A 22061-nucleotide genomic window follows, 5' to 3' on the forward strand; every position below is an offset into this window, starting at 1 on the left:
CAGACGAGTGGTTTTAAATTCTCTTCTGATGGAATGAATGTATAAAGTTTCATATTTCCTAGAGAATGATTTCACAAAGCCATTTCTCTAAGAGGCACGTTTTTACAGTTAGTTGAATTTACTATCCCAGTAATGACAGTTAAAGATATTTTTCAGGAGATATTCACCCTTCTCCCTGTTATTTACTGCCCGACTGCTAAAACTGTAGATTCACATCTGGTATCATTTTTTTTCCTGGTTTTTACATGTTTAACTTTTTGTTTTGGTAACAGCACCTTTAGAGGAGATGGTATATGAATTTTGGATATAAGCATGACAATGGTGAATACTTCTAGTGACCCCTGTGTTTCAAATGCAAATATGAGATACAGAAAAAACCTGTTCCTTTGTCTTCTTTGGCTCTAGAAGCATTTACTACTCCTTTTTGAAGCTTTTCTTCTCCCCTAGAACGTTCAAGATTTGTAACTGCAAGAATCAGAAGTGATGATTGTTAATTACACATACCTTTTGAAAGCAATCATGTTTCCTCAATAGATAACCCCTTCCCTAAGCCAATTCCAGCACATCCAGGGTATATAAATCCATGTCCAGTCATTGGCTTACCAGCAGAAACAAAGTTTCTTGAAATTTTTTTTTCCTTGATCTTATTCTTTTTGTGTGAATATACTTATTTTAAATCTAAGACCGGGGTATTGGTTGTCTGCGTAACAAATTGCCACACACCTAGAAGGTTAAAGCAATACCTACTTATTAGCTCACAGGACTAAGGTCAGAAGTCCAGTTAGGCATGGTTGGAGTCTCTCCTCCAGGGCTCAAAGGTACATCTTTACGTGGAATCTCTTGGAAAAGAATTGGTTTCCAAGTTTATTCAGATCATTGGTAGAATCCAGTTCATTGTGGTTGTAGGACTAAGATCTTGTTTTCTTGCTGGCTGTTGGCTGTAGCTCACCCTCAGCAGCTAAGTTTCTTGTAGGTTCTTTTCACATAGCCTTCTTCATGTTCAAGCCAACAGTGACATGTTGAACCTCCAGATGTTTGAATCACTGACCGCTTTTGCTATCAGCCCGAGAGAACTCTCTGTTTTTAAAGAACGCACGTAATTAAGTGAGGTCCATCTGGACTATCTCCCTTAAAGTTAACTATGCCATATAACATAACCTAATAATGAGAGCAATTTCTCATTTTCATAGGTTCTTCCCACTCACAAAGAGCAAATGTCACTTCAGGGGCATCTTAGAATTCTGCCAAACAGGATTGGTGATAATGATTAATGGTAATGTGGTCATCAGTTTCTTTGTGCATTGAAAAGAAGATATTTTAGGTCTTGAATCTCATGTTCAGCTCTACAAAATATGATAATAAGAATAAAAATGTTCAATTCTTATATATTAGAAAATCCACAGCATGACTATATTCCATGGAAAAAAGAGAGAAAGAAAGGGAAGATAGAAGGAAAGAAATTGCTGAAGTAATTGTCAAAAAGAAAACCACAGGCCCAAGATGTAGTTGCTTATGCTAGGCCATGTCTCCAAACCAGGGTTTAATACCTAACCTAAGTGCAGTTTCAACCTCCCCCAGAAATGTAGTCTCAATGGGTCAGTCAGGAATTTTCTGATCAGCACCAGTGAAGTAATCTGTCACATGGGCTGTCCATCTCCCAAAGGAAGGAGATGTAATCTGCATGATATGACCCTCTGCCTTCATCCCTAATGGAAGGTGACCTTGACTGGAATAATCCTTTCTTTTCTTTTCCTAGTAACTCTTACCCCACCCTCTTGCCTATAAAAACCTTCCACTTGTGCAACTGGTTTGAGCATCTCTCTACCAGATGGGATGCTGTCCAATTGTTTAATAAAGGTCTTCAAATTTACCAGTTGAATTTTTGTTCCTTAATAGAATGATAAACTTCAAATGTTATATTTCTCCAGATTATGCAAAATGATGCCTGTCTACTTTGTAGTCTTGGTGCTTGTTTCTTTGAGCTGAGAGACAGGTGACTTGAATTCTAATCTCTGCACCGCTTCCTAACTATAGGACTCTGGAAAGTCTCTGGGCTTCATGTGGTTCATGAAGATACATACTGCACTTTCCTAAAGACAAGCAACTTTGAAGGCCTGTCTGACTCTTAAGAAGGAAGCTGGGTGTGAATGAGATGTGAAGGATTCACCCAATTGTGCAGAGTGCAAGCTGTGTGTTTTGGGATATTTAGCAGGTGCGTATTGTGCTTCCTTTCAGTCTTACCTCAACTAGGAATCTGGCCCCGTGGCTTCTTGTTGGGCCTCATGTAGTTCCCATGGGTGGCAGGCCACTCTACTTCCTCCTTCCTGGAAAAGTGAAAACTTCAAACTTCATTGGAATTTTTCTTCTTTTTTCAAATCACATTTACGTTGTAGGGAGAACTTACATGAAAGTCTATTTGCAAAGCCATGAATATCTGATGGGCAGGACAGCAAAGTCCAGTAGAGGAAGAAGACTCTCTTAAAGGTCCATCAGTGACATGTAAGGCATCCTGGAATGGAGAGTGGAAAAGGAAGTGGACTTCAACTTTCCCTCCTTTCATCCACTTTTAACTAGCTTGCTCACAGACTCTAGGGAGCCTCTGTCCTCAAAAGTTTTACTCTCCCACATTTCTTTTCATGCTCAGAGCTTGAAACCCTCTGCTGTCTCATCCTCCTCACCAGCTGTCAATGATTTCCTTCCCTTCCCTTCCCTTCCCTTCCCTTCCCTTCCCTTCCCTTCCCTTCCCTTCCCTTCTCTTCCCTTCTCTTCCCTTCTCTTCTAGATAGAATTCTCAAAGGCCAAGGATCCATGAAAATAGGGGAAAAGATGAAGGACAGCCATTTTCTAGTAAAATATTCAGAGTTTTACACTGCCAATCAAGGTTTAGCAAAATTCCTGCATACCATTTTCATTTACAGAGCCACTGTTTCTTTTCTTAGTGTGATTTAGGTTGTCCCCTTCTATAAATATGCATTGGTACACAGCCCAGTACTATAACTGAGTTTTTTGGGTTTCTCTTAGAAGAGTATATAAGTTTATCTGCTCACTGACTGTTTCAATGCCTGGGAAAACATCAGTTTTATTCTTCATATTTGTGGTTTAAATCCTCCTTGCACTTGGGAATACCATTTTTTCACACATAAGATTTCATTTTTAAAAAGTTAAGTCACAATATGCATGTGCCATTGGGTGATGCCATTAAACTGGTCAATATTAATAAATCTAGGATGTTTATCTCAAAGCTTTTAAAATTGATCATTGAAGAAAATAGGCTCAAAATACTCTGGACTATTGTTGCTTTCCGTATAGGGATGGGAATCATAAGGTCCTATATTAATATGTTTATTTGAATTGAAAAACGAAATTAGATTATCTGGATGGAAAGGAGCTCTGATTTGATGATTGATTTGATGTTAGGAGTGGCATTATCATCAGGTTATATGAAAATAGTTTACCTGCTGCTACAAGCTTAGTTATAAAGTAAAAGCATCCCAATGTTCACAGCAGCAATGTCCATAATAGCCAAACTGTGGAAGGAGCTGAGATGCCCTTCAACAGATGAATGGATAAAGAGGATGTGGTCCATATATACAATGGAATATTAGTCAGCCATCAGAAAGGATGAATACCTACCACTTGCATTGACATGGATGAAACTGGAGGGGATTATGCTAAGTGAAATAAGTCAAGCAGAGAAAGACAATTGTCATATGGTTTCACTCATATGTGGAATATAAGGAATAGCGCAGAGGACCACAGAGGAAGGGGGGGAAAACTGAAGGGGAAGAAATCAGAGAGGGAGACAAACCGTGAGAGACTCTGGACTCTGGGAATCAAACCGAGGGTTGCAGAAGAGAGGGGGTAGGGGGATGGAGTAACTGGGTGATGGGTATTAAAGAGGGCATGTGTGGTGATGAACACTGGGTGTTACACGCAACTAATGAATTGTTGAACACTACATCAAAAACTAATGATGTACTATATGTTGACTAATTAAACATAATAAAAAAATAAGGCTGTTACAATAAATAAATAAATAAATAATAAAGTAAAAGCATCTCCTCATGAAATATTGCCTTAGCACAGTTGAGTTAAAATTAATTATACTGTATTTCCCCATCCTTTTTTGAGTATATTGTGTTAAACAAGGTGACCATAAATGAGAGTATCAGGAATAACCAGATATAATTAATAGTCACTTGACAGGTCCTGATAAAGTCCTTTACATGTACATCCTAGAAACTGAAAAAGTGAATAAACAGAATGACTGTGTAATAAAATATTTTGGAAAAAACATAGTTTCCTATTCTCTGCTTTCAGCAAAATTCAAGGAAGACTGAAATTAAGTTGTCAGCATATAGATCATTAAAATTAGTTTTTGATGGTGGATCACCATGTGATTTTTGGTATATAATGAAGAGTTCAAAGAATTGAGTACATTGCTATGAAAATCTCTTTATAGCTATAGTTATTTAAACAAAGTTTCTCAATGCTCTTATCTATAAAAATGAAAATTAGTTAAGAAATTAATGCTGAATCTTGCTGTTTTTATGTTTATAATATTTATGCACAGTTATATGTTACAGGACATATTTTTGAAAATTTCTTATCATTAAGAGATGTGTTTCCCAAAAAATTTATTTATGTTTAACAATTATTTTTCAGAAATTATATTTTTGTGTTTTGATATCTGTTTGCAATAATTATAATGATAATTCAATCAGAAGAAAGTTTTTAAATCTTAAATGATCAATTGGATTTAGACCAAGAGCTGGCACCCAGGAACAGAGCACTTTACTCCTCCCTCAGAATGGATGGAGACCAGGAATTGGACCCGTATGCCCAAGCAAAGTAGATTTCATCCAGCACTTCTCCCAGATTGTCAAGGTGCTGACTGAGGATGGCATGGGCCACCTGGAGATAGGAGATGAAAATGCCCAGCTTAAGGAGGTCTTGGAGTACAATGCCATCCAAGGCAAGTACCAGTGGGGTTTGACAGTGCTGATAGCTTTTCAGGAGCTGGTGGAGCCAAGGAAGCAAGATGCTGACAGTCTCTGGCAGGCCCTGACTGTGGGCTGGTGTGTGGAACTGCTCCAAGCTTTCTTCCTGGTGTCAGATGACATCATGGATTCATCTCTCACCCTACAGGGGCAGATCTGCTGGTATCAGAAGCCAGGCATAGGTTTGGATGCCATCAATGATGTTTTGTTTCTGGAAGCATGTATCTACCACTTGCTGAATCTCTACTGCCAGGAGCAGCCCTATTACCTGAAACTGATTGAGCTTTTCCTACAGAGTTCCTATAAGACTGAGATCAGATAGACCCTCGACCTCATCACAGCCCCCCAGGGTAATGTGGATCTTGGCAGATTCACCAAAAAGAGGTATAAATCTATTGTCAAGTACAAGACGGCTTTCTATTCATTCTATCTTCCTGTGGCTGCTGCCATGTATATGGCAGGCATAAACAGGGAGAAAAGCATGCCAATGCCAAGAAAATCCTGCTGGAGATGGGGGAGTTCTTTAAGATTCAGGATGATTACCTTGATCTGTTTGGGGACCCTAGTGTGACAGACAAGACTGACACAGACATCCAGGACAACAAATGCAGTTGGCTGGTGGTTCAGTGTATTCAGCAGGCTTCTCCAGAACAGCCAAGATCCTTCAGGAGAATTGTGGGCAAAAGGAGGTCAAGAAGGTGGCCCCGGGTGAAAGCGTTAGATGAGGAGCAGAACCTGCCAGCTGTGTTCATGCAGTAGGAGGTAGACAGCTACAGCCAGCTACCTTATGGGCCTTATTGAGCCGTGCCCCTGCCCCCAGCCATAGTCCTGGGGCTAACACACAGGTCTACAAGAGGAAAAAATGACCTAAAGACTGAGAGGGTGGGAAGGGGAGGTTCTCAATAAATTGTCTAACCTTCAAAAAAAATGATCAATTGGATATATGTACTCAATTCTTCACTCATCACCCTTGCAATAAAGGGAGTACATTTCCCTACTCCTTTGATGTTGGGCTTAACCATGTGACTTCGTTTAAGCAACGGAATATTAGCAAGTGGGATGCAAGTAAAGATTTTAAATGTGTTTGTGTGATTTGTCTCACCTCTTGAACTTATGCCATCCACCTTGATAATAAAGTGCCTTGGTGCAATGTTTTTCAAGTTTCTCTTAGGGTATATGTGAACAAGAAGTTTGACGCACCACTATAGATATATACAACTGGAAGATATCTTTCAGATCCTTTGATACAAAGACATTTAAAGACCCTAAAGCCCCAAGTGCAAGCATTGTTATACACAAAAATGTTAGCATCTGATCTGCTTTCTGGGTTTGCTTTGTGATGTCCCACCTAACCTGTAGTTTGATTGCTAAAAAAGAGATGTATATAAAACCCCAGTTATCTAGATCTTTGCCCCATGATTTATGAACAGTAACACAAAGACAACATTCGAAAATGAAATCTGGCAAGAATATAGAGGGATGTCTTAATTCACCTATGAAAGAAGACATTGAGAATATTCTGTAACTGCAAACTAAGTTCAATCTTAGCAATTTCCCCATTTTAGATATTACATGAATTAGTTCCATTTAGGAAACTCGCTAAGACTGAAGCTCTGAGAGTGGAAGTTTGTGATCCCTGGGGCTCTTGTGTGAGTAAAGACCACAGCCTACTCAATGTCCAGAGAAATATGGCTCGCTTCCTGGAATATTTAACTTAAATACTAAATTAAGCCTGGACCTTTTGTGGAACAGGATGCAAGGTATACGATTAACTTTAAAAGGTATCACCCAAGACTTCCAGGAAATTTGAAATTGTGGTAGGATCTAGCAGCCCTATCTCCAGGAATCGTGTACACACAGTTCACCCTTTTCTGCTGGAAGGGACTTTTCAGTGAAATGCTGGAGAAAGCTACTTTAAGGGCTTCACCTGCTTAAGATGGCCAGTGTTGCCTTGGGGAGAGAAGGGATCACAGACATCACTAATGCCTATACTTCATGATGGTCAGAGGCAGCCCTTGTCATCCGGTCATGCTGCTGGCTCTTTTCCTGAGGCCATTCTACATATGGGGTTTGAGAGGAGTTTGTGGAAGTTCTGGAGGGTTTTCTTCTTGGCTGACATTCAAAGGGAAACTTTTTTTGCTTGGATTACAAGGAGGTCGATATCTCATTAACAGCGATGACAGATTGTAGGGGCTCTAAGACAGCCTCATACCAAATGTGAAACAACCAATATGTTTATGAAATCATTTAATCCATAATCACAGCATATAATGAAAGGCGCTGGTGCCTTGGCATTGGCATTTACAAGACCGACACCATGATATGTTTCTGTGAATTACAGATTCAACGAACTGTGTAATTTATGAGTCATGAGAAAAAAGGATCCATCTGGGCAGTTCTCGAAGCTTGTTGAGGCAAGGTGACGTCTTTAATCAACCTGAATACAAAAATCGCACTATTGAATTATTTCGCTGTTCTGTGCAACATTCCTCTGGTCCTTACTGTTTTCTGAGGGATTGGGGAAGCAGAGGGGGTAACATTCTTTTCAATTTTGCTACAAATATGCTATAGATGTGGTGCAGTTATTTTCTTTTGCAATTCAGAGGCAACAGAACTATGACTTAGAGGTCACTGCTTGTATTGACCTTGAAAAATTCCTTGAGTTACCTTTCATCAGAGAGCTCGAGAGCCATAATTTGGCCCTAAACAAGACTGCAGACAGAGCATCTGGGAGATTTCTATGGACTCTGGGCTTTCTCATCATTTTCTAGTGGAATGAAACCCCTCTCTGAACTCTAACCACACTGATCTCTATTTCAAGGGGTCATTACTGTGCTCACAGATATTTATTTCTTTATGACCACCTTAGAAAGACCCCATATGTCAGCCTCTACAATCGCATATCTGTGCTGTGTTTGGGACTGCAGGTCAAATTTAATATATATTCAGCAAATCCATGCCTACCATGATCTGTGGTGTCTTTATCTGGAAGGTGATGATAATAAGATTAATTTTTATGGTGGTCATGAGAATAAAATGGTCAGCAAGTGTGAAGCACCAGCACAACGGTGCTCAATCAATGCCAGTTTGAGTGCCTTCCCCACACCAGGATATATATTCAATAGGTACTCCCAGGGTAGGGAAAGGGTGCTAGGGTGTAGCGACATGCTCTCTCAGTTTTTATGGGTATAAGTGATGCTCAGAACTTGTAGGATGAGCAACAAAAGAACCAGACAAGTATTGGTTGCATATCATTGTCACATGGGTTTCATACATATTTTTTCTTGCTATTCCATATTCTTTAAAACCCACAATTTGAGGAAGAAAAGTATAATTTCATCTGTTAAACTTCAGCTCCTCTTATAGCCCTCAAGTGCATTGCTCTCTGCAGTAGCATTTTTTCTATACCATTCTGCATTTTTGTATTAGAGCTAGATTTAGTATAAAGCTCTAAAAGAGCTTTCTGTGAGTAGCCCGTATTCATGGCAGTAGTGGCTTGGTATTGGAATCCAGTTCTAGGTTTCCCTACATCTGTCTCCTCCCTACTTCTGTTTCTCATTATATTTGGGATGTTTGGGTGATTTGGGCTATGGTCTGATGTGGCCAGGGGACCTGAAGATCACACCGTACAAACCTTAGTCCAACCTTGGTATTCACAGGTACACCTCTTTCTGGCATAAGAGAATTGTTTCATACTCATGACCCATTCCTGGGGTTTATAAAAAGAGAAATTTAGAAACTTTAGGTCAACTTTTACTTTTTAGAAAGAGTCACCATCCCTGCTATCATCAGATAAATAATGGTGCAGACACAGACATGATGATAAGAATGTTCATTGCAGCTGTGTTTATAAGAGCAAAAAAAAAAAAGAAAAATTGTAATTATCCATAATTATTATTGAGATATCAATTTCTTTGTAACCTTCACAAAAAATGATTCCACTGTAAATGTCAATCCAGAAGAAAACACTCTAAAGCCACGTCAGTCCTGCAACTCTTCAACAACATCTAGAATGGTTTCAAAAAGATGGTCATTGGCAGGGCTGCAGGGGAAAGGGCCATATCTATAAAATACAAAATTTATTCCCATCAACAGGAACCACCTTAAACAATGGGAAACAATCATAAAGCCTTGTCTCTCCAATGTTCTCAGTACTGAGAAGAGTGAATGCCTGCACCTGGGGGACAATGGGGTGGTGTGAGTAGGCATAAGTCGTCTGCAATCATGCTGATATTTTCCACCCAAATTTCAAAATCTCCTACAAGTCTTAGGTTTTATCTTTAAGAGTTAATATACATTCTGTGTTTTACTCCACAATAATTCATACTTTATTTTAATATTTAAGAAGTTTGAAGATACTGCTATTAAAGTGAAGTTGATGCCCCAAGAAGCTGTGCCATGTATATCCTGGGCTTTGAAGACCCCGTGGCCTTCTGCCAAGGGTCAGTCACCCTAGTGTAAGGGCTGAGGGTGGGTGCAATTTCTCTTATATTAGACATATTTTTTGACACCCTATCTTAGAAATGTCTGATTTGATGGCCCCTCAGGCAGTGGTAACTCTTGGGGAAGTAGTAATGCCAGCTACGGAGCATGTCAGGAGCAAAGGGGAGTGATGAAGAGGGCAGATGGTGAGGGTGCTCTCAGGAGAAGCCTGGAGATAACTCGGCACAGAGAAGTGGTCTGGGTCCTTGTGAGGATCAGCCTATTCAGCTTTGTCTCAGCAAGAACACGGCCACTCTTCTTGTGGCCAGGCATGGATACAGGAAGAGCATCTGATTCTGGGGAATGAAGAAGGTGCAGCACAGATAAAATGTGAGGATCAGTTAGTTGTTCTGGCTGTAGTCACAACTGGAATGAGGAGAAGTAAGACCTGTCCCTGTACTGGGCTGTCTTGAAGGAGGTGGGAAAGCAGGGCTCAGTCTGCAAGTCATGTGGGGCCAGAGCATAATTTCCCTCTTGGTTCCAAGCCCCTAGAAGGGATAGTATACTTGTGGGGGGGGGCAGATAGGCTGGTCTTTGGTGGGAGAGGGATTGCATTCAGGCTTTACCCAAAATCAGTGGCTGAAAAAGATGGCCTCCAACTCCATTGGCAGCCCTGGGACTTCTCTGGTTTTAGGAGGAGGCATCAAGGGTGGCACTGGAACTGAGTCCATGGACTGATGTGTGTACAAGGGTGGAAGGCCAGCAGCCAGAGGAAGAAGAGGAAAAGAGAACACGTATTAAAAGCAAGAACACAATCTCAAAGGCAGAGGAGTCTGAGAGTAATCACTAGCCAAGGAGTGATAAGAGGGGTTACTCAGAAGTGACTGTATTTCTGGCAGTGTATGTCATCAAAGGAAAGCAAGAAGTTGGCTTTCAGCATAGTTTCAGCTTGGGGATAATGAGACAACATTTGGTTAAAACTAAAAATGTTCAGGAATAGATTTACTGTGAATGAGTCACACAGATGATCAGCTTGAGGTTGAAAAGAGGTTTGGGATTTTTCAGAGCTTCATAATTCATTAGAATGGCCTGGTCTTCCAAGCAGATAGACAATTCCTTTTTAATTTTTTTTATGAGACGAAAAATATGGGTTTGTTTTTGTACAGGGGGCCTGGTTTCCTTCTCTCATTGTCATTATTTTAAATATGAAACATAGTTGGACAAGTAATGGTGAGAAAACATGGGGCACATGAGATAGGTAGGCAGAGGCTGAGGAATTTATGACTTTATGAATTCCTTTGAAGTCACATAACTGCATCTGGTATTTTACATAATAAAACTGACTATATAAGTAACTTTTTTTTGATATAAGTATTCAAGAATTATATGTAATACTATGTGAAAAGGACTATCTATATTCTGCACCTAAAAATCCTTTAAAAAATTCATTTGTTTCAAAATGGGATGTTTTTGATACAAACATGAAAAATATATTTGGATGTAACTAGGCTGATTGATGTTCACTGTGAATGTCCAAATGAATAATTCTTTTCTGAAGGATTATTTTCCATTTTCCATTCATTGGAAATCTAACAACTAATTCCAGGTTGAACACTATAATCTTTACGGACCCATTATACACCCTGTCCTCAGCAAGAGATGCCTGCTGACTACATGGACTCTATCTCAACTTTTTCATGGTGGCTTAAGTTTGGAAAATGGGAAACATACTTGCTGAAGAAAGTCCATATTGTAGATTTTCCCATGTTTGCCTTCTGTAGGAAGATGGTAAAATAATTCACTATACTCTGATGTTGTGGAGGGAGGTGTCATCATCATAACCATCATCATATCATCATTATCACCATCATCATCATCACCACTGTTGCCAACATCATCACCACCATAATTTTAAAGACATGACATACTTATTTATTCATATATTTATATATTGATGTAGTACTGTGTTATCTTTCCATCACTGAAGGGAAAATGCTGGTGTCAGGCAAGTGTGCAAGTACATCAAACAGAGTATGGTTGGTTCAAGGTATGCTTTGAACCAGCTCAAATGAGTTCTAAACATAAGTTGCTTTATAAACAAATAAATAAGTAAACAAAAATTATAGTAGCAAAGATGTACAGAAAACCCTGGGGGTTCCAAGCTAAATGGGGAAGATAACCACTTCATGATGTCATCTGTGGGAAAACCAACTCTTAAATCTTGAGCTTAGTAGCTGATTAAAATCAGATTTTAGAAACTCAGGGGAGAATTCTGCCTGAGATTGCTGCTTTTATTGCCATTATGTCAAGATCTTGGTATAGCTGTGCTCAAAAGAAAGCAATATTTTAATAAATCAAGGACATTTCTCACACTTCAATCTCCATTTTACCTGTGCTGTTATAAATTGTGACCTGATTTCAAAAGTACAGCTGATTAATTATGATAGCTATCTCTAAAGGGTGAGATGAACCAGACCACCACACCAGGAGCGAGTCAGGTGGAATTGACCTTTAGCTCCATCGTTTGCTGGGTAACTTTGCACAAGTTAATCTGTTTGAGCATTAGTTTCTTCCTTCATGTAAGGCCTGTTTGGTTTATAAAGTTTATTACGTGGATTCACTGAGCTAATAAAGGTAAATACATCCAGAAAACTGTGACGTAGTATTCACATGTGAATTAGTGTGATTGTTCATCCATTCCTATAGTTTTACTGATATTTTAGCATCCCGCATTATTCTACTTTTTAAAAATGTTCTTGAACATTTTCCAGATTAATTTGGAATTATTTTGTCAATTTTTCCAAAATATGTTGTTTCTACTTTCATTTTTATTGTATTAAATTTATATACTAATTTGGGAAGGATTGATGTCTTGACCACATAGGTGCTTTAGTTGGATAGTGCTGTACTGAATATTTTAATAATTTTCTTTTATATTCCATGGTGAAATTTTACTATTTATTTATTTTGCTTTTCAGATTAATTATCTTTTAATTGGAAATCTAACATTTATATTTAATGTAAGAACAGATGTATCTGGGTTTAAATATATCATTTTATTTTGTGTTTTTTACTTGGATCTGTAACCGTTTTTTCTACTTTTTTTTTAAATTAAACATTCCACTTCCCTTCATTTGTAAGTTTACATAGTATTTACATTCTTTTAGTGGTTACTCTAGAAATTACTCTAGGAAATATTACCTTATCACAGTCCAAACAATACCTTTACTCTCATTCCAGAAAAGACAACTACCTGAGGACACTTCTGTTTACTTACAGAACTTACAATAAATACTGAATAGTTCTTATGCCACCTCTTACATTTTCTCAACCCTCTCTCTTGTCTGCAAGAACCTATCCAGCACTCGTGCATCCATAGCCCAGAAATGTGAGGAGGTTAATGACCAACTGCAGACAGAAGCTGGGGAATACATATGACTCTGTTTTGCCTTTCCTGTGGACAATTGTAGGTGGCTTCTCAGGAGTCCCTGGTGAGACTGAGTTCCAGCTATCCACAGAAGTGAACTGCTCATTAATGAACCCTTTTATTGGCTTTCACTCCTTTCCTGTTTTGTTCTGTTATTCCTCTCCCCTGCAGTTATTACCCCAAACAAAAACAAACTGCATTTATGTGTTTTGTTTTGTTTTTTTGTTTTTGTTTTGTCTCAGAATCTGCTTTCTTGGGAGGTGGGAGAGAGGGATCCACAGGCTAAGACATTGTATATTTTAGTTATGTATCTTAACCTCATTATTTACCTCTTTGTTTGCTCTTCATTCCTTTTCACACACCTAATATTCCATGTGAAATAATTTCTTTTCTTCTTGAAGTACTTTCTTTGTATCTGGTATGGGACTGCTGGCAATACAGTCCTTAAGCTTTGTCAGAAAATATCTTTATTTTACCTTTTTTCGTGGAGAAATAATTTGTTTTTCTGGGTATGAAATTCTAGGCTGATAGTTATTTTCTCTAAACACAACGAGAATATCATTCCACTTCTGTTTTCTATTGTTGCTGTTAAGAAGTCACCTGACACTGGTTGTCATTTGTTATTTTTCCCTTCCTTTAGCTGCTGTTGTAACTTTTTTTGGTCTCTTTTTCTGTAGTATTGCTATGAAATGTCCATATATGAACTGCTTTTTAATTTATTCTGTATGGGATTTTTCATCTTCTTGAATCTGCGAATTGATGTTTTATTCAGTTCTGGAATATTCTTAGCCATTCCTATATTGTCTCTGCTTCACTCTTTCTCTCTCTTTTCCTCCTTGGATTCCAAGCAAATATAGTAGACCCTCTTATTGTGTCTTTTACCTCTTTTATGCTCTCTTCTGTTATTGTCCATCTCGTTTCTATGTGTTGTATTTTGTATAATATATTCTCCCCTCTTTGGCAAAGTTAAATCTGCCATTAAATTTTTGCTTATTGATTTTTTCATTCTTAATTTATACCTGGTTCTTTAAAATAGGCTATGTCAATTTTTATAGTTTTAATTATTTTCCAAAACTTCTAAGCTTAGCTTTTATGTCTTTGAACAGTAAGCCAGTAGCCTATGCTTGATAATTACAATATAGGAAAACGTCCAGAATCTGTGTATTCTGCTTCTGCTGGTTCTTGGTTATAGTGATTTGTTTCATTGTGTGCCTGGATTTCTTTGTGTGTGTGTTGCACATTGCACATAAATTATTTTTAGGAATAATTTTTTTTTTGTTTTTGTTTGATAATTTCTCTTTTCTTAAAAAGAATGTTTCCGCCAGAGTTTTAGACATCTTTAGCAGGAGGGTTTGTCTGAATCACTTAGATATTCATTTAAGAAGTGGAAATGCCATTCCATTTCAGAAGTGGAGCAGGAGATGATCTAATTTGGTATCATATTTAAAAAATATCACATTGGCTGCTATGTGCATGTTGGAAGCAGGGCAAGATTGGCAACAGGGAGACCATTGAGGAGGTCTTGCAGCTGACCAGGTGAGAGATGAAGGTGATTTGGACTAGAATGGGTGAGATGAAGAGAAGTAGACAGATTTATTTCTGAGAACCATCAGGACTTTATCCTTCTATAACTTGGCTTTAATAACTCAGTGGAGATTGTGCCATTCACTAAGAAAGAAGAGACAGTCACTTCCTGTTTAGTTTCATTTCCTTTCTGCATCCTACCCATGCTATGCTCTATGTCATAAGACCCTTTATTTCTCAGGCTCCATCGGCAGCTAGATTTTGGTAGGTTTGGCCAATGGAAGCAGTGGCAGAGGACTGATTAGCAAGAGGAAGGCTGAAGCCAAGGGTATTGGCTCTCATTCTTCATTAGATATCCCCAGCAGAGGCTTTGTCTCTTCTATGGCCCTAGCTTCTGTCACCTTCATGGTCCCAACTGTCCCTGGATGGTGCTTGCTTCTGGACTCTGATGACACCTCCATCTCTCCTTTCCTTCCAGCCCTTCAGGTGGTGGTGACTTCCGCTAGCTGTGGCTAATCTGCATGTGGCTTCACCATCATCTTTTCCATCACCTGTCTTGCCAATTCCTGGTATTAAATTCTCTCTTTTGGAAAGACCTAGAGTGACTCTGTTTTCCTGACTGGAATATAACTGATAGACTTGGGTTAGGACCAGGTTTGATGGAGGGAGAGGGGAAAGTAATTTCCTGACATTTGTGGTATCATATAGATATCAAAGTGGAGATGTCAAAGGAAGAATCACTCTTGACATCTTCCTTGATGGGAAAGGCCATATTATAATGCTGAGCAGTTCTATGCAGACCTGTCTAGGAACAGCAGGAAGACATATAAGGGCCAACAGGTCTTGGAATCAGACAAACTTAGGTTCATTTCCTGTTTCACCACTGATATTAGTGAGAGTTAAACTATGGCAAAAAAAAAAAAAGATCCTCAAATGTCTGCAGCTTAACACTATAGAAATGCAATGCAGCTATCCTACAACTAAAAAAGAATTCAGGGGTGTCAAGAAGGTGGCTGGACCTGGACCCGGAACTCAGGGGAGAGTTGAAGAGATACAAATATGGGGCTCCTTTGCATGCAGGTAACATTCAAAGTTAGGGAGAGATTATGTAATATACAGAGAGAACATAGGGAAAGAAGAGGAAGGATCTGGGATGGCCCTGGGGAATTTCGACATTCAAAATTCAGACGAAGGAAGAGGAATCTGAAAAAGGGAACTTGAAAGGTCAGCCAGGGAGGTAAGAGGAAAATCAGCAAAGGGTGGAGTTGCTGAAAAGAAGTGAGTAGTATGACAGGAAGGAGAGGAGACTTCAAAAGTTTGCAGGACATCTAGTAGCATGAGATGAGAACATCTACTGGCTGTGTCAACGTGGAGCTCACTGATGGCCGTGGTGAGAGCAGCTGTATGGGACGGTTATGGATTGGAGTGGGTTGAAAGAACATGAAAACAGCTCTTTTGTGAATGTTTGCTACAAAGGGACACGGTGTTTCTCAACATCTTTTTCATTATTGTCTCTTAAGGAGCCTGCTTAGACATTTTTCTCTAATTGCTCCTATCCCCTGAAATTTCAAACCACAGGTACACTGTGTATCTGTTTATGTCCTATATGTGTGTTGTTGTTGATACATAAAATGAGTAAAAAATTTTTTTCACTCCCCTAAAAATCAGTTTTATGTGATATCATCCCTGCTGAGAATACATGGTCTTAACCTAATAGTTTCTTAGTGTCTACAGAAGGGCTCAACATTTCTTATTTTTTATTTTTGTAAAGGGCTAGATAGTAAATATTTTAGGCTTTGCAGGCCGTATATGGTGTCTGGTCTCTGTCACATCTTCTTTTCTTTGCTTTTTAAGAAAACAATTCTTAAAAAGTAATAATAAAAAACCACGATTCCTAGCTTGCTGGCTGTGGGCCAGGTTTAACTCACATAGTTTGCCACCTCCCTGATTTGTAACGATAAAACTAGTCCAATTGCAGAGTTTAAATGAACAAATTTTTGCAGATTTTTTTGCACAGCATTTTGAAATATATGATTTAGTTACAGATTTGAAAGGCTACACAGAGTTTACTCTTTTATTAGCCAAATAATGATTGACAACTTGTCGTGTGCAAAAGGTATGAGTAATTTTTATATTGTGGCAAAACAGCCAACTAAGTAACCAAGTATTAAAATGAGTCAAGGGGCGCCTGGGTGGCTCAGTCAGTTAAGCGTCCAAATCTTGATTTCGGTTCAGGTTAACTATAGTAAGATTACAAGGTGCCTGATCCTTCATAGCAGCTCTGTAGTGTTGGTTTCCTTTTTCTCTCCTTTGCTCTTAACGTGACTGAAGAAGGTCTTCTGAGTATTGTGAATTATGTCTGAAAAGCAAATATACATACTCATTTCAGACATCGAAGAGAATGGTGGCAAGCTGTTTCTATCATGAGGATGCTGATGGAATTCAGGAAGTGTTTACAGAGCACCTATGGGAAAAGAACCGCCCTGACAGTCTGGTTTGGGAGGTCTTGGGGCACCTGAGAATGTGCATTTTTAGAGCTTCCAGGTGACTCTGATGGAGGCGGAACCTAGGCTGCACTTTGAGAATCACTGCCCTGTTTTTAAACAGGAAAGGCTGGCTGAGGTTCCAAGATCCCAGAAAAATGTAGTCTTCCCACAAGGTTTCCTGAGACTCCAGCCATAAGAGAGGGAAAATGTCAGAGTCTGGGGGTGTCTAACCTGAATGTCAGACTGGACTTTCTGCTGGGGTGAGCAGTTTAAACAGGCTCCAAGAGGAACGAAGTCTAGCTTGATCCAGGCCGAGGTTGACATCCCAGGTGCTCCATTAGGAGCTGGGGCCTGCAGACAGACAGGGCCCTAGCACGGTTCTGGGTTTTCTGTCTGGGGGTCCTGGACAGTGGAGAATTCTGGAAAAGGGATCGAAGTCAGGAGGATGAGGATGACAAGAACTAGATGGGGTTAAGGGTTTCAGCCATAGTCCAACTTTGTATGTGCTGGAGGTGAAACAACAAGTTTAACCATTCACTAGTTGTGTGCTAACTTTACAGGCCTTCATTTTTCAAATTTGTGAAATGGGATCATAATTCCTACTTTCGAGTGATGCTGTGAGGCTGATACAAGGTCTTGAAAGCACCAACTATGGCACCTAGCACACCATAGGTTCTCAACATACAGGGATGCTTACTACCATCATTGCAGAGCAGAATTCTGGTTCCAGCTAAACCCTAGATAGCCCATCAAGAAATCAGACTCAGGCCAGTCTGGCAAGGGCTGGGGGAAGGGTCAGCTCCCATGCTGTGTAGGCAACCAGGTTTTATGACAGCTGGGTAGACCCTGAATGTCTGTAAGAGGAGTGTGAGGCCCTCACTGTCCTGGACAGAAGAGACCCAGGGTCCAGGTGGCTGAGCCTGCAGCATTGGGGGCTCGGCAAAGCAGATGTATAGAGCTGGACTTCAGGGTCCAGGCCAGCAGGGGTGGCCTGCTTCACTGGGGACTAAAATTTCCAGAGCCACCATTGTTTGGGATTCACTCTCTGGGACTCTGATCTTTTGGATTGTGGCCAGAGTTGGGAACGTGCATTTACTTTAAAGCATCACTTCCCTTTGCCTATGACCTTGCCTCACTTCTGGTTCCCACCCTGAGAAACACTGTCCTGGGAGGTGGCAGACAGACGTGTGGAGGGGGTTCTCAGCTTTTTGTGTTTGTAGCACCCTGGTGGATTTTGGGCAGCACACAGTGAGGGTGCTAGAAGTCAGTCTTGCACCAGCAAGCCAGCCACCCCTCTAGCATCACCCCCCACTTATACAATGTCTCCTGCTGCCTTGAAATGTCGGCCGCCCCCTAGTCCCAGGTCTGTTCCTCAGAATCATTCTTCTGCTTAAGCTAAACTATTACTGTCCTGACTACATTCTTGCGTACAGCTGGAGGCACAGTCCTTGCATTCTTCCTTGGGGTACTGTCTGACTCTCTGCTGTGCCTTCTCCCTGTCCTTTCCAGCAAGCAGTGCTCCCCTTATGTTGCCCTGCAGCACTCAGATGGGCAGCTGATGGACCGAAATGTATCCCTTGCTGTGGGAGGAGTAAGTCTTTCACAGTGATCAACAGTTGGGAGCGTACTTGTGTGGCCACTGTTTTCTGGGGTGCAGGGATTGAGAACCTTTGACACAGACGGGTGGGGGAGAGACACGCAGAGCCCCAAAGTGGGAGTTGAAGTGGACAGAGACAGACGAAGCGCACTTCAGTGCTGTGGAAGGGCAAAATGTTTCCCCAAAAAGTCTTTTTCACAGAAGGCAAGCAATTGCAAACTATTCCCAAGCCGAGTTGTGGCCTCCACCTCTGGCTTCCCTGATCGCCCGTAGGGTGGGAGTATTTGCCCCATGTGTGTACCGACTCCACACACCAGTTGATCAACGGTTGTTACGAGGATGCTGGAGCTTTCCAGCAGGTGGGTCTGGCTTCAGTAGTTAGGTCATGCATTGATCTGAGCCTTTAGAATTGACTTCTGCTCCTCCTCTTGGGTGCCAGTTTATCCCTTGTGGTTCTCTCTTGTTTGCTGGTAAAATCGCAATGTGTTCCTGTTAATTGGATGTGTCTGGCCGAAACTGTTTTCTGATGTCATTATGAATGTGAAATGACAACTATTAGTTACAAGAATTTCAAACAAAACATACCCCTTATAAATAAATGTAAAGTTAATGTTGTATGGAAACGGCATAATTTTAAAACCGAAAACACTAATGTCTGTCAGCTACTTCACCATCTGCATGGTTTTGGAGACATTGAGCAGTTAAATGCACTGCTCCAAATATGCTAACTTTTCACACACCGTTGAGTGAATCCCTGATGTTTAAAAGAGGTTGTGTCCATTTACCTTGGGTGTTTGCAGAAGGAAATACCGACCGACGGATTTTTCAGGTCCCACAGGCCAGCACCATTCAAAGTAGGGTCTGAGGACGGTACTAGTTGGCCAACTGTTTGTGAGCGGCCATGAGCAGGTAAGGAAATATAGAGGGCATGTTTAGAATTTTGATAGCAACCTGGCATTGTTGCCACCCAAGCAATGAGCTGTGGCTTTGTCTTTAAATGGACGATAGACCAGTCTTGCGGTGGGCTTCATGATGAGTCACATGTGCGTGGGCTGCAAACTAGTCCTGTGTGGTAACGCCACATTAAAAGTTGGAAATGAGGGGTGCCTGGGTGGCACAGTTGTTAAGTGTCTGCCTTCTGCTCAGGGTGTGATCCTGGCATTCTGGGATCGAGCCCCACATCAGGCTCCACCACTGGGAGCCTGCTTCTTCCTCTCCCACTCCCCCTGCTTGTGTTCCCTCTCCCACTGGCTGTCTCTCTCTGTCAAATAAATAAATAAAATCTTTAAAAAAAAATAAAAGTTGGAAATGAGCAACTTGAACCTGTTGAAATTGCTTGAAACCTTCTTCTTACATTGCTGTCAACATACCTCTGTGGGAATGGTTTATCTACTATGAGTGATGAATGTTATTAAAAAAATACAGAAATAATTTGGTTCTACTTTATTCCTTGTGAATCGCATTGCCAATCCAATTTAGGATACCAATCTATTTGTTACATTAAAACCTTTAAACGGTGATGTACATGGTGTTCACTCAAAATGTGCACATAGATGCTTAATGTGGGGAATTGCTAACTCATAATTTTTGGTGTAGTTGTAAGTGTGAAATGACAATGTTATGACTGTAATAATGATTCTCTATGTTCATTGCCTCTATGCCCACTTCCAATGAATTTGATACACAGATTTTGTTCTTTCCCCTGTCTTATTTGTTCTGATTATATTTATCAATGAATTGATATATTTATTGGTATATAATTTTGTACCTGCTGAATCTAATTGTAAAACATTTGGACTTATATTTGTATGTGTCTGTTTTTTCAAAATTTCGTTTTTCTAGTAATTCACTTTTATTGTATTTTATAAAACGGTTAAGTCTGTGATGGACTGGAATTTAAAGAAAAAGTGCTTTTTTCTACCACACAGATAGAGAATCAATTCTATAGGAGTATTTCTTAAATGAAATCCATGGAGCACATACATCCAAATCATTTTGGGGGTATTGATGTAGATTCCCCAAAGCAGAATTTCCGGGAACAGGCTCAGGCATTTACACAAGCTACCCAGGGTATTCTGAGTCTTACTTGAATTTGGGAAAGACCTGACTGTAACGTGACTGTGTATTATATGATAAACACCGCACGAGGTACTTTTGTATTTTAGGATACTTAGAGGGCTGACATACAAAGAAAAGCAGAATTTTCCCTGACTGCTTTACTCAGAACTGATCATAAGGTCATTTTCAAACTCTAAACAAGAACAGAATCCCAGGTGGTGTCTAGGGAAACATTGTCCCAAACCATAGTCTTTCAGTTTTATTTTTGTGACCGTGGGCAATGTGAATGCCCAGCATGATGGGCTGTTGGCAGGTTAATTGCCAACTAATAGAAGAGAATTCACATGGCTCAAGCATTTATTAATATGATTGGCTGTTTGCCTTGACAATCTCAATGACTGAATTGAGTCAAATTGTGGCCCTCTTGTAGCTTTTTTGACAGTTAACTGTTGAAGAATAAGGAAATATCTTTGAAACTGAATTTAGTCAACCCTCCAAACACCCACCTCCCATCTGAACTGGATCCTCTTCTCAATTTCCTCATTTTTATCATGAAAAACCTCCATACTTGAATTACTGTAGTAGCCTCCATGCTCAGTAATTGTCAGAATTTTATTTTAAGAGAGAACCTAAAAAATATATCCTATGGCTCGATGTCCCACGGCTGTCTCCTAGTGGCAATCTTGAGACCATTGCTTTCACTAACTTGCATCCCCCTAATGGCTCTGATTCCGCAACATGCTCATGGGAATCGAATATATTGCTTAAAATTTTGTGGAGAGATGAAGTAGAGGATTCTGAATTTGGACTCAAAATTAGAAAAGGCTCCTCTAACCTACGATTATAAAGTAATTCACCCATGTTTCCTTGAAGTACATTTATATCATATTATTTTTTAAATTTTATCTTTGACATATTTGGAATTACTTTTGTTCTGAAATACAGCTCAATTCCTACCCCTCCTATCCCCAGATGGGTGTTTTCAAGCAGTGGTCCTTAAATATGGGCTACTTTGTCACACAGAGGCCATGTGGCAATGTCTGGAGACATTTTTGGTCATCACAGCTTGAGGGTGGGTATTATTAGCATCTAGTGGATAGAGTCCAGAATGCCACTAAGTACCCTCCAATGCACAGGACAGCCACTCAGGACAAGGAGTTTTCCAACCCAAAATGTCAATAGTACCAAGGATGGGAAACTCTACTCTGAAATCATTTATTAAGTAATCCACATTCACCTTACTGATGTGAGTTGCTTCATTTATCATATGTCAGATTTTTAAAATCATTTGGGTCTATTTTTATACTTCCCATTATGTTTCTTTGGTTTGTCCATATATCCATGCATCAATAACACACATGCATCAATAACACAATATCCATGCTTTATTTTCTTCAGTGGCTTTATAATCTGTTTTAATATCTGGAAGGTAGTCTTCCTTCGTTGCTCGTCGTTCTTCAGATTTTTCCTGGAAATGTTTTTTTTCCTGTATTAAAATTAGAATCAGCCTATCAACTTCTAAAAGCACCCATTGATATTTTTATGGA

At 39.9% G+C, this 22061-nt stretch overlaps 1 pseudogene; it reads left to right on the top strand.

Annotated features, from left to right (window-relative positions):
* Positions 1-4795: 4795 nt before the first annotated feature.
* LOC100482070 lies at positions 4796-5801 on the top strand (annotated as a pseudogene).
* The last annotated feature ends 16260 nt before the right edge of the window (positions 5802-22061 follow it).

The sequence above is a fragment of the Ailuropoda melanoleuca genome, chromosome 6 (genome assembly GCF_002007445.2).
Source record: "Ailuropoda melanoleuca isolate Jingjing chromosome 6, ASM200744v2, whole genome shotgun sequence".
Taxonomy (NCBI): domain Eukaryota; kingdom Metazoa; phylum Chordata; class Mammalia; order Carnivora; family Ursidae; genus Ailuropoda; species Ailuropoda melanoleuca.